This window comes from Salvia miltiorrhiza, unplaced genomic scaffold (assembly GCF_028751815.1).
Source record: "Salvia miltiorrhiza cultivar Shanhuang (shh) unplaced genomic scaffold, IMPLAD_Smil_shh original_scaffold_209, whole genome shotgun sequence".
NCBI lineage: Eukaryota > Viridiplantae > Streptophyta > Magnoliopsida > Lamiales > Lamiaceae > Salvia > Salvia miltiorrhiza.
The window spans coordinates 113,516-128,021 of NW_026651501.1; the positions used below are offsets into that span (position 1 = coordinate 113,516).

Genomic DNA, 14,506 nt, shown 5'->3' on the forward strand with positions numbered 1-14,506 from the left:
GACAAGGTCTTCCTAAAGGTATCTCCTACCAAGGGGATAACTAGGTTTGGTGTCAAGGGAAAACTTAGGCCCCGATTCGTAGGACCTTATGAGATTTTGGAGAGAATAGGCCCAGTAGCCTATAGGTTGGCGTTACCGCCAAGCTTTGGAAACGTTCACAATGTTTTCCACGTATCACAACTCAGAAAATACATTTTCGATCCAAAGCACATAATCCACCAAGAAGAGATGATCCTTTGCCCAGACTTGAGCTATGAAGAGAGACCAGAGGCCATTCTAGATCGAAAAGTACAACAACTCAGGAATAAGGCAATCACATCAGTAAAAGTCTTATGGAGACACCACGGACAAGAGGAAGCCACGTGGGAGCTTGAAGACAAAATGAAGGAGAAATACCCCGAACTGTTTTAGAAGAAATATGCAAATTTCGGGACGAAATTTTTGTTAAGAGGGGTAGTATGTAGTGACCCGCTCTTTTATATATTTTAAATCCAGTAATGAGTGTTTATTTTTGTTCATCAGTGAATGAAAACGGTTATTATCCTGATATGAATTCAGCTTATGATCCTGAATTCATATTATTAAAGCAGTCAATGATATTATTTCAGAGTTATAACTGACTTAGCAAAGTCACGTTAATTAATTAAGCGAGATGAGACTATCGATTCTATTATTTATAATTACTTAAGTCGTGGATTATTTCCGGCTTGTGAGGAGAATTAAATCTACGGATTTAATTTAGATTTATTTTACAGTCCATCGATGCTAGCAAGCAAGAAATCAAATATCGTGCGAGTATATATATATACGCTACATTAGTAAGAATTCAAGATTAGTATTTCATTAAGCGCATTACTGTACTACAAGTTATAATTCCCAAGAGGCAAGAGCTTTACTTCAGCCATATCCCACATTACTACACATCAAATGCAACACCATTCCTTGTTTAATACCATCAGCCGACAAGGAATCAATAAAGGAAAATCATTAAAGCAATAAAGGAAAATCATTAAGGTTAGTGGAAAGAAATAAGTGTGCTGCCACCATCCTTTGATCCCCACCTCTTCAACCACCAAAAGCCATGCTTTCCTCCCTTTACAGCCACCAACTTCACTCCTTATTATATCATCCACCAAAAATCCTTCTCTCTTTACGCATCAACAGCTTGAGGAAGTTGTCATAGTTGCTGCAAGATTCGAGAGGTAAGATTGACCTGATCCTCTCCAGTTTCTTCCTAAGTTCCTCCTGCACTGTTAAGCAAACAAAATACACAATTTGTTTTCAGCTATTTTCTCATTGAACTCAACATCACCGCAGCCAACCAAAAGCACAAACATTCAAGGTAATCATGCTATCCTAATATTCAATCCAGTTCACATCCATATCTTACATATCACAGTTCATCTGCATCAACATCAAATAGGGAAGATATGTCTTACAGTAGAGAGATCATAAGTTTCACAATCTGATGCACTCTAGAATAGCAAGTTATAAGCATCTTGAACTTAGTAAACACCCAACTATGCGATCATGAACAAGTGACAGATTACATAGGAGTAAACGAGCATAATTTGAGTTATGCAAAACAAGAAGATTTCACCTTGTCTAGTTCACGTTTTCGAATCGATAAAAAGGAAGAATGACTAGAGAACTTAGCTTTAGGATGAGTGGTACTGGACTATCGGAGCTCTGCGACTCACGGCGACAGCGGCTCCGGAAGAGGCGACTGCCGGACTCTTGCTGTTAACAACAGCGGCTGGCGGCGCTCCCAGGCGGCGGCGTCGAGCGGTGAAGGGTAGAAGACTCCCGACCTCAGCGGCGAATCTCGCCGATTCTGGAGTGCAGCGGCACGGTGAAGCCGGCCTTCCAGTAGCAGCAGCGGCGTCGGGGCTCGGCGGAAATCGGGTGACAGCGGCGGCAGCATCGTGAATGGGGCAACGGCGCTGAATCGCCGGTCTTCCACAGACGGTGAGACGGCGGCAGAACCATGGCGGCAGCGCCTCGCCGTTGCCAGCAGAGGGAGATGGAGAGGCAGCTAGCGGTTGTGTCACCGCCGGAGGAAACGATGGAGGTGGTGACGTCGTGCTGGCCGGATTTGGTGGGCTGGGGACGAGTTCTCGACGAGAACCAAGGAAAAGATAGAGAGAGATATGAAATTAAGGAATTGAAGAGAGGAGGGGGTGTCGGACTTTGGCGAGGTAGAAGCTGACTCGCCGGATTGTGGAGCGACGACGACGGGCGCCTCGGCTGGAGATGGATCGAGAGAGAGAGAGAACCGAAGGGAGAGAGAGCTCGACTGATATGAGAAAGAGAGAGAGTTTTCGACTGATTTGAGAGAAAAGGGGCTCGACTGATCTGGGAGTGAAAGAGAGAGAGGCGAGATTGGATTGTGTGGGAGAGAGAAAAGGGAGGACCGAGAGTTGTGAGAGAAAAGAAATAGAGTGGGCTTGATTTGGGCCTTTTCATTTAATTCTTTGGGCTTGATTAATTTTAATTGTTTGGGCTTTCCTCTAATTTATGTGGGCCGAAATTTTGAGCTTATTTTTAATGAAATTGGGCTTCCAATTTTAATTGCTTGGGCTTTCATATTTAAATTCGAATTGGGCCAGTCTTTTATTTAATTGGCTCTTCTCATTATTTTTATTGAGCTTGAATTAATTTAAGGAATTGGGCTTTGTCTTTTAATTCTTTGGGCTGCTGTATCATATCAACTGAGCCGAGTTTTATTTAATTTTAAGCTCAGAATAATTCATTCTATTCTTGGGCTAATTTTAAATTATGGATTGAAATTTTATTTAGTTGGGCCTTACATGATTTATTTAATTGAGCCCAACTATTCATTATTTAATCATTTGGGCCAAGATTTATTTAAATACTAAGCCCAATGAATTATTTCAATTGGACCTTTCATTTTAGCTATCCAGACCCATTTCTACTTAATTAATTATTGGGCTACCTTATGTTGAGCCTTTTAATTATTCGAACTCATAACATTTCAAATTCTCATTATTAAGCCCGGTTGATTATGAGTTTATAAAGCGAATAAGCTGAAGTATTTAATTATTTTCTATCGACTACGAGGAGCGGGATTTATTTAATCGACGGATTAGAACATCCTGAAGAGAATAGATTAATTTTAATTAATTATCCGGTTTCATGAGACGAAACTTAGCTTTTGTTAAATCCGATAGCCAGGATTAACAATAGAAATTCCCTGATTATTATCCCAGTATAGTAGTTCATGCATATGAGGTTCATGCATAGTTAAGTACGCATTCTCATTTGAGGATTTTATTTGAGCAAATATCTTACTTTATATCATCGCAATAAAGGTAAAGCGCGAGAGTAATAATAGCCAGTCAAGGAGCTACTTTACCAAAGCAAAAGTTGCTATCAGGTGGGTTACTTTCATATATATCAAATGAGTTTAATGTTATGTTTGAACAGTTATTTCATTGCAAAATCTTTGAACTGAAAATTATTTCAACTGTTGTCTTGCCATAAATGTTTCAATGTTTGGTATGATATCTATCTGATGTGGCTTTGCCAGTTATTATGAAATCGAATTCGGGTCCTGAGCAGTTGATAGCTATCCTGCCAGGGCTAGTGTACACCAGTGACCGTGAGTCATCTAGCGGGTTGGCCGGTCAAGTGTCCGTGAGAGGTGGCCACCTCTCCGGCACACAGTTCCAGATATGATAGATTACAAGAGAACTTAGTCTGCAGACGAACTTTAAGAATCACAAATGAATTTAGTAAGCTTGGGCCTTTTTAGCGAAAAACTCCCTTGATGTACTGTTTATGATGGCATGACAATTTACAACTTTACGAAGCATGTTATATTTCATAGTAGGCATATGTGCCCACTGAGTACTTTTGTACTCAGCCCTGCATATATTTCTAAATGTGCAGGTTGAGCAGCTGCCGATGGTGATGAAGTGACGAGCGGGATTCTTTTGTCTTATTATGTATTAATGAACTCTAGGGTTACATGTCTTCATACATGTAATCAGAACCTTATTCCGCTGCGTACTCAAAAGTTTTATGTTATTTTGGCTAAGTCAGAGTTATCTGAACTTACTAGTTATTTGAGTCTATACGACTAAAACTCCGTTATATTATAATAAATATCCATGTTGTTAACAATGATGAAATGCGATCCTTTCTTGTTTGATTATTCCCCTTTCTACCCCGCTTCTAATCTCCCTCCATTAGTCACGGTTTCCCCGGCTTAATTATCCTTAATTAGGTCCGGTCGTGACAATTATTGGAAGAAAATAGTCGATGAAGTCTGACACTACAAAAAAATGCGAAAATAGCGGCCAAAATTAGCGACGGCGAAGTCGCCGCCGGCAATTACCGACGGCACGGCGGCGGCAAAAACGGCGACCCGCCTTTTGCCTATTACCGACGCATTACCGACGGCACAACAACCGCCGCTAACCGTCACTAATTTAAATATATGTTAATTTAAATACAAATTATTTATTACCGACTGCGTTGCCGTCACTATTTACCGGCGGCAAGAGGCCGCCGCTAATCACCACCGCCGGTGACATCCGGCGATAGCACCACCGCCGTCCGGCCAAAATTACCGACGGCATTTTTCCGCCGCTAATTACCGACGGCAAATGCTAATTACCGATGGCAAATGCCGTCGGTAATTAATTTTATTTATTTTTATTTTTTTGTATTTTTTTTGTATTTTTTTATTTTATTTTTCATTTATCATCTAAAAAATTGATCAAAGATAAAAATACAAAAACATTAAAATTAAATATATATTGAAATACAAGTGAAAATTTAAACATTGATTATTACTAATCTAAGATTATTACTAAGAATTCAAGATTTCTAGTAAGAAACTTATAATTATAACTTAAGAATGTTAATTTGATTAGTGATCCACTTGATTAGTGATCCACTCATCAATCATCACTAATCTAATATTATTACTATGCATTCAAGATTATTAGTAATAAACTTATAATTATAACTTAATAATGTTAATTTGATTAGTGATTCACACATCACTCATCACTAATGTAAGATATTACTTAAGAATTCAAGATTCTTAGTAAGAATCTTAGTAAGAATCTTATAATTATAACTTAAGAATGTTAATTTGATTAGTGATTCACTCATCAATCATCACTACTCTAATATTATTGCTAAGCATTCAAAATTGTTAGTGAGAAACTTATAATTATAACTTAATAATGTTAATTTGATTAGTGATTTACTCATCACTCAAAGATTATTACTAAGAATCTAATAAACTTATAATTATAACTTAATAATGTTAATTTCATTAGTGATTTACTCATCACTCATCACTAATCTAACATTATTACTAAGAATTCAAGATTCTTAGTAAGAAACTTATAATTATAACTTAAGAATGTTAATTTGATTAGTGATTCACTCATCAATCATCACTAATCTAATATTATTACTAAGAATTGAAGATTCTTAGTAAAAATCTTGTAATTATAACTTAAGAATGTTAATTTGATTAGTGATTCACTCATCAATCATCACTAATCTAATATTATTACTAAGAATTCAAGATTCTTAGTAAGTAACTTATAATTATAACTTAAGAATGTTAATTTGATTAGTGATTCACTCATCAATCATCACTAATCTAATATTATTACTAATAATTCAAGATTGTTAGGAAGAATCTTATAATTATAACTTAATAATGTTAATTTGATTAGTAATTCACTCATCAATCATCACTACTCTAATATTATTACTTAGAATTCAAGATTGTTAGGAAGAATCTTATAATTATAACTTAATAATGTTAATTTGATTAGTGATTTACTCATCACTCATCACTAATCTAAGATTATTACTAAGAATTCAAGATTCTTAGTAAGAAACTTATAATTATAGCTTAAGAATGTTAATTTGATTAGTGATCCACTCATCAATCATCACTAATCTAATATTATTACTAAGCATTCAAGATTATTAGTAAGAAACTTATAATTGTAACTTAATAATGTTAATTTGATTAGTAATTTACTCATCACTCATCACTAATCTAAGATTATTACTAAGAATCTAATAAACTTATAATTATAACTTAATAATGTTAATTTGATTAGTGATTCACTCATCAATCATCACTAATCTAATACTATTATTACTAAGAATTGAAGATTCTTAGTAAAAATCTTGTAATTATAACTTAAGAATGTTAATTTGATTAGTGATTTACTCATCACTCATCACTCATCACTAATCTAAGATTATTACTAAGAATTCAAGATTCTTAGTAAGAAACTTATAATTATAACTTAAGAATGTTAATTAATTTGATTAGTGATCCACTCATCAATCATCACTAATCTAATATTATTACTAAGCATTCAAGATTATTAGTAAGAAACTTATAATTATAACTTAATAATGTTAATTTGATTAGTAATTTACTCATCACTCATCACTAATCTAAGATTATTACTAAGAATCTAAGAAACATATAATTATAACTTAATAATGTTAATTTGATTAGTGATTCACTCATCAATCATCACTAATCTAATATTATTACTAAGAATTGAAGATTCTTAGTAAAAATCTTGTAATTATAACTTAAGAATGTTAATTTGATTAGTGATTCACTCATCAATCATCACTAATCTAATATTATTACTAAGAATTCAAGATTCTTAGTAAGTAACTTATAATTATAACTTAAGAATGTTAATTTGATTAGTGATTCACTCATCAATCAACACTAAGGTTATGAATGGTGTATAAACTAGATTGATAAAAAAAAATCGAAAATTAATAATAAATTAATTAATAAATATTTTTCCGACATAAAAATAAGAACGGAAACGAGCCCAATCCGTAATTAACAATATTTTTTGTATATCATCTCGACATATTCTAAGGTTATGAATATATATGATATTGTATATTGAAGTAGACTTTAAATGAATTAATAGATACTATATATATCAATAATACGAGTGTTCTGTACTGGTGACCATTCGAAAAGAACTTCAAGGTTAAGCGTGCTTGACTTAGAGCACAACTAAGATGGACTGGGAAGTTCGTCTAAATTATGCAATACTGTATAAATACCGAAATAAATTGTGGATATACAATAAAATAAATAAATAAATAAATAAATTAAAAAATATTACCTAGGGCAAATGCCGTCGGTAATTACCGACGGCATTTTGCCCTCGGTAATACCATGAACAACTCCGGCGTGTGCGCCACCACCGTCCGGTGGAAACTACCGATGGTGATCTCGCCGCCGCTAATTCACACTGCATTGAGCTTATGTTGGAGAAATCGAGGAGGATGGATCTCATCAACGAGACATTAAAGAAGGCCAACATCATCAACATAACCCATGGTGTTTAGAAAGAACTCGCTACAATTCATCACGATTATGACTCAAGTTCCACTCAACTGAGCTCGACTTGAATCCTTTAGACTTATCTAGTAAACTCATAATTAATTATAGTTTCCGAGTAACAATATAATATATAATGAGTATAAATAAGTTAAGTCAGATTTTACAAACCACTTGAAAGAAAACTCGCTCGAACTCGAACGATTGGGCTCAAGTTTTACATCTAATACACTGTTACAATATATGTTACTTCAAAAACCGAATCACAAAAATTTATTGTTTGTACTAGTACAGTGTTGTGTTAATTATGAAGCAAGCTACAGTGTTTATATTTAGTTGTTTGAATTTTTGTTTTAACTTATTTATATAATTATTTTTGAAATTAATTCAGTTTTATCCGATTATTAAAAGTTATAGGATAATTTAAAATACTACACTCATGACAAAAGATTCGGTACTCTCGAAACCTATATATTATAGGCTCATAATAGTATTAATGAGTATAAATAAGATGTAGAATATTCCTCTACACACATTTACTATAGGCTCGAAATAGTTTTAATCAGAGTAAATAAATTGCATAGGATTTTGCATGCCATGGTAATACCTCAATCACTATAACCGCACCCTATGTTGTCAGGATTCGAGTGAGAACCACAATCATCGTGAGAACATAAGAACCAATAAAATTATTGCATCTGCTATACAAATTAATGCATCCGCTATTAAATTTAATGCATCCGAAAAAAATAATTTTTTTGCTCCCTTCAGGATTCGAACCCAGCACCTGCATCCATCCACCAAGAAGATGCATCCACCGTAGATCTTGATGATCGAATGGCTTAAAATGGTTCTCCGTTCTTATTTTATTAGTGGTTCTTATTTGAACCTCTCCCTATATATATATATATATATATATATATATATATATATCAATACGATATATCTTACTAAATTCGTCATACCTTATACCTTACCTCTAATATGGAGAAATCACATATTTTTATCTTACCTTTACCTATGATATACCTATAGGTAATACCTTAATTACGGTATGGAGAATATACTATTACATTTATCTGTAGTGACCCGCTCTTTTATATATTTTAAATCCAGTAATGAATGTTTATTTTTGTTCATCAGTGAATGAAAACGGTTATTATCCTGATATGAATTCAGCTTATGATCCTGAATTTATATTATTACAGCAGTCAATGATATTATTTCAGAGTTATAACTGACTTAGCAAAGTCATGTTATTTATTAATCGAAAAACAGAAGCAGTTATATTTATTAGTGCTACTTGAAGTCGAGAAATTATTTTGACTGCAACATAGATTAAATCTACGGATTTAATTTAAGTCATATTATAGTTTTTCAATATTGGAAACAAGGAAACAGATACTAAACGGATACAGAAATGTGATGATTGAAAATCGAAACCAGTATTTATTTACAGTTTACATATTACAGACGTGGCATACTCAGCCACTTAACAAATGATGTAAATCAATCATATACATCATTAAAGCTAGTGGAATGGAATCCACCACCTTTGCTCCCCACCAATTCCACCCCACTCCACCAAACTTCCCCACTTATACCTGCAGCAATCTTCCACTTACTTCATTCCACCAAACTTCCCACTTATACCAGCAGCAACTCTCTCCATTCTGCACTAATAACCCACGTGAAGGAGGAACTCCATTTATTGCTCTTCTGCCAAACTTTAGAGTGTATCTATCCACTGATTCAATATCAATAACAGCAGCCACCAACACCAAATATTTGCAGGTAAATTCTAAACTCATTTATTCAAATTCACCCATGATTCACACCATCAAGCATGCTTCAGTTTTAGAATTCAGAGTTCATATAGTTGAGCATATAAGCATCTTGAACTTATTAAGCACCCAACTACGCTTTCATCAACAAGTAGCACTTAATATGTAGTCTAAACAAGCACATGAGTTTATGCAAAACAAAGAAGAGATTACACCTTATCCTTGCCTAATTCACGCTAAGAACCGATCAAAATAGAGGCGAGGATTGAAACTTAGCTTTAATGGAGGAAGGCTGACTGCCTTGACCGGTACCGAGCCGAGCAGCGGCTGCCCAAGGCAACGGCGAACCCCAACTGCCGGATGAAAGAACGCCGACTCAATCGCCGATTTTCGAACCAAGAAACAGCGGCCTTGAGTTCCAGATCTTATGGCTCGATTGGGTTCCACTGTTGGAGAAACGAAGTGGGTCTTCGGATCTGAGAACGAGAGATAGAGGGTAGAGGCGGCTGTCGGAGCTCTGCGACTCACGGCGACTCCAGGCGAAGCAGCGGCCGCTCGACGGAAGCAGCAGACGCCGACCGGAGCAGAAGGCGGCGAGACTTCCGGACGAAAGTGGCTGAGCAGTCCTCGGCTAGAAAAGAAGGAAGAACGGCCGGCCTGAGAGAGATCAGATGAGAGATTGACCTTGGAAGGAGGAGGAGGCGCTCGCCGGTTTTCCACGGACGGCAGCGGCGGCGACACCCGCCTCGGCTGAGGCCGGATCGAGAGGGAGGAGAACGCCGGGCTTAGTCGCGGCGGCAGTCGACGCCGGCCGGAGACAGAGGCGGCAGAAGTCGAGAGTGAGAGGGAGAAGAAGCGTGCGTCTGTTCTGAGAGAGAGAGAATGAGAGCTCGATTGAATAAGAGAGAGAGAGTTGAATTGGGCCTTTATTTTTATTTGGAGTTGGGCTCTTTTATTTGGGCTTTCTCTATTTTATTGTAATTGGGCCTCTGATTTTATTTATATGGGCCGATTTTAAGTTATGAATTGGGCCTCTGATTTTATTTATATGGGCCGATTTTAATTACTATTGGGCTCTAAATTTTTAAAAGAGTTGGGCTGGATGATTTATTTCATTTGAGCTATATTATTTAAAAAGTTTGGGCTTGATTTTATTTAATGGCTTGGGCTTCACATCTAAATTCGAAAATTGGACCTCCTATTTATTTTCTTTGGGTCTTGTTGTATTTATTTTCATGTGGGCCTTTATTGTTTCTCTTTGGGCCGAGTTTACTAATGAAAGCCCAACTGCATTATATTTTAATTGGGCTTTAGTTTAATTCATTGGGCCTTTGTTATAGTATCTTCGTTGGGCCTCGTTTGATTTATTTAATTGAGCCCATCTAATCAAATTATTTATTTATTGGGCCAAGATTTATTTAATTACTTGAGCCGATGAATTATTTCAATTGGGCCTCTCATGTTAATTATTCAAGCCCACTTCTACTTAATTAATTATTAGGCTGCCTTATGTTGAGCCTTTTTAATCTTATAACATTACTTATTCCATTTATTAAGCCCGATTAATTATGAGGTTATAAAGCGAATAAGCTGAAGTATTTATTTAAATTCTATTGACTACGAGGAGCGGGGTTTATTTAATTGACGGATTAGAACACCCCGAAGAGAACGGATTAATTTTTGTTAATTATCCGGCTTCATGAGACGAGACTTAGCTTTTGTTTAAATCCGATAATCTGGATTAACAATAGAAATTCCCTGATTATTATCTCAGAATAATAGTTCATGCATACGAGATTCATGCATAGTTAAATTACGCATTCTCATTTAATTGAGAATTTTCCCTCGATTTAAAGTCTTACGTTATTTTCTCGGATTAAAGGTCGAGCGCAAGAATAAGAGCTCGTCAAGGAGTCATTAATCTGTAGCAAAGCTTTGCTATCAGGTGGGTTATTTTCATATATATCAAATGAGTTTAATGTTACATTTGAGCAGTTATTTCATTGCAAAATCATTAAACTGAAAATTATTTCAACTGTTGTCTTGCCATAAATGTTTCAATATTTGGTATGATATCTATCTGATGTGGCTTTGCCAATTATTATGCAATCGAATTCGGGTCCTGAGCAGTTGATAGCTATCCTGCCAGGGCTAGTGTACACCAGTGACCGTGAGTCATCTAGCGGGTTGGCCGGTCAAGTGACCGTGAGAGGTGGCCACCTCTCCGGCACACAATTCCAGATATGATAGATTACAAGAGAACTTAGACTGCAGTCGAACTTTAAGAATCACAACTGAATTTAGTAAGCTTGGGCCTTTTTAGCGAAAAACCCCTTGCTGTACTGTTTATGATGGCATGACAATTTAAATCTTTACGAAGCATGTTATATTTCATAGTAGGCATATGTGCCCACTGAGTACTTTTGTACTCAGCCCTGCATATATTTCTAAATGTGCAGGTTGAGTAGCTGTCGATGGTGATGAAGTGACGAGCGGGATTCTTTTGTCTTATTATGTATTAATGAACTCTAGGGTTACATGTCTTCATACATGTAATCAGAACCTTATTCCGCTGCATACTCAGAAGTTTTATGTTATTTTGGATAAGTCGGAGTTATCCGAACTTACTAGTTATTTGAGTCTATACGACTAAAACTTCGTTATTTTATAAATATCCATGTTGTTAATAATGATGAAATGCGATCCTTTCTTGTTTGATTATTCCCCTTTCTACCCCGCTTCTAATCTCCCTCCATTAGTCACGGTTTCCCCGGCTTAATTATCCTTAATTAGTGCCGGTCGTGACAGAGTGGTATCAGAGCAGTTTATTTGCTCTGAACCCTAGAGTTAACCAATTTTTCTAGTATGATCACTAGTATGAAAGAGTCAGTCGACAAAAGCTCAGCACTTCATCACATCGTCATGCTCAGCAAGAAAGAAGGTGGTAATGATTTTAAAACATTGAGAAGTTCACGTTCTATATGAATGTACTGATGCTTACATTCAAGTTTTATGCTTTATTGATTGAATAGATATCTCAATGAACTTAGATGTGTTAAGAATGCATGATCACTGTTACGAGAAGAACAATAGAAGCTAGAAACTCAGTTATATTTCACTATAGCCATGGTGAAGAGCTAAGAAAGAGGAAGAGAATCCAATGAAAGCAGTGCAAGCAGAGTGCCACGCACGAATCACAGAAGCAGACATAGTTCTTCATTCAGGTTGTTCACGCGAGACGGAGCACCTAATAGACTATTGCCTTCGATGATAGTTTAAGTACAATATTGCTTAGTGCGACTTATGTAATCAGTTAGCTAATCCCTAATAAGCTGAGACTCGCTTTTAGCCTCGATTATCACTAGCTATGGCTTGAGGATAACCTTCATGATTCATGTATGAACTTCAGAGTTAGACTTACGAGGGGTCAAAATGCTTTGTATATGATGTTATAATATTACGATTAAAGCTATCAGCTTATAGTTTCAGATATTCGGAATCATTCTACTTACAGTACCTATTGCATTATATAAGGACATGACTGAGAATCCCTATTGATTAAGATCACCTACTACGAATTGAAAAGACGAGATGTGATATGTGTACTAGCAGTTACCAACCATTATGATTGATCATAAAAGTTTACGCAAGTGTGTAAGACGAGAGAAGTTCTCGAAGATGGGTTAGAGTTTAATAATAGCTAGAAGCGCCGACAGTGGATCAATGCTGAAACAAATGAATTAAGATTCTAATGAGACCCTAAGGATATACTCAAGATAAGTATATATACCTTAACCTATCAAGGACATCACCTCAGTTAGAACGTCTTGGATTATGCATTTAGTCTGGTAGCCGCAATGAGAGCATTGACTAAGGTCATTCCATGACTTAGCATTACACATGGAGACACATACCCTATAAAGGTGCTCAGATGAGCAAAAGCTATTTCCTTATTGAATGCGTAATGATTCAGAAGGTCTTTTGCAATAATACGGAAGAGTGCTTCAAATTATATGGTTGCATTTCAAGCGCTATGTGACGGAACACTAAGTACTAGAAGTACTACATTAAGATCATATAGAGGAACATTGTTGAGTAAGGTCGAGCCTACCTTATTTCACCTATAGAAGATGTTTAAGGATTGCATTAAACTAGGAGGCAGACTCTAAGTTTGAGAAGCTCTAGAATATTGTCAAGGACATGTTCAAGATGTTAAGAAGAAAGTGGTGATTTTAGACCAAATATACCTTTTGCAGCCAAGGAATAAGAGTTGCTAAGTTCGGAAAAGTATTTCCGAGTGACTGAGAAGTAGTTATGTCGGACCTGGCCAGTCCACATGGCCAAAATCTCAGTAGTCGTCATATATGGGTCTTTAAACCTATATATTTTAAACCTTCATCTGAAAAGCCAAACGGGTTCAGACTATTAGGTCATTTCGTTTCGACCTTTCAGTCAATTCATTTCTACCCTATGGTTATTCATTTTCAATTGTTTGGCAAATTATTGAAACACTTTGCCTAATTGCCATTTGTGATTTGAATCATTGCGATCTACTAGCTGTTGGTAGATTTTCTGTGACCAAGGATAAACAGATACTCATCAGATTAAATCAGTCAAAAACGTATGCTTCAACCCAAGGGTCAAGCACGTAATGCATACAGACAATCTCTTGTGCATTTAGTAGGACGTTATTTGTGTAGTTCGAAAACGACGATCATTTCGATACTTTTGTATGCCCCTATGTTGGCTTAGCTATTTTGACTAGTATTAGTACGGAAACGCTGGTTCATAGGGCATTGCAGAACTGAGCCTCTCATGATGACCTTGCAAGATAGCCAGTTCATCATGTATAATGCTTGGATAGATTACCATATCTATATTCAAATGTTGATGAAATAGTCCTCATTGATACTAATTTCCCATGTCTATGTAGCGACCCTATCAGTCTTTTGCGGCAAGTCACTTCTGCTATGTTATTTATATACTTTCATGAGATAGAGTATGAGCGAGATTTGAGAATCAAGAAAATGATTTACAGAATCGACGATATGCATATGTGTATTATATTGGTGAACATATGTCGACTCATCGGAATGCCAACAAAGCAAAGGCGTCCGAGAGAAGGGGAAAGAATTCCCTGAGATGATGGAAGAGGCCCAGTACCAGGGCTAGAACAAAACATGGCCTCACCACCTATACAATTAGAAAATAGAATAGAAGAACTATTCCTATGACAAAATCCACTTGTCTTCAGTGGGACAAGAGATCCGGCCAAGCTGAGACATATGTACGAAAGATGGAGCGCATTTTCAGTTTTTTTTTCGCTGCACTGACC

The 14,506-nt window shown here is 36.2% G+C and overlaps 1 long non-coding RNA gene across 1 annotated transcript; it reads left to right on the plus strand.

Moving 5' to 3' along the window:
- The first annotated feature begins 10,767 nt into the window (after nucleotides 1-10,767).
- On the plus strand, nucleotides 10,768-11,861 carry LOC131003363 (uncharacterized). Its single transcript, XR_009094609.1, has 2 exons — nucleotides 10,768-11,116; nucleotides 11,631-11,861. It is a non-coding gene; the product is annotated as an uncharacterized LOC131003363 (long non-coding RNA).
- The last annotated feature ends 2,645 nt before the right edge of the window (nucleotides 11,862-14,506 follow it).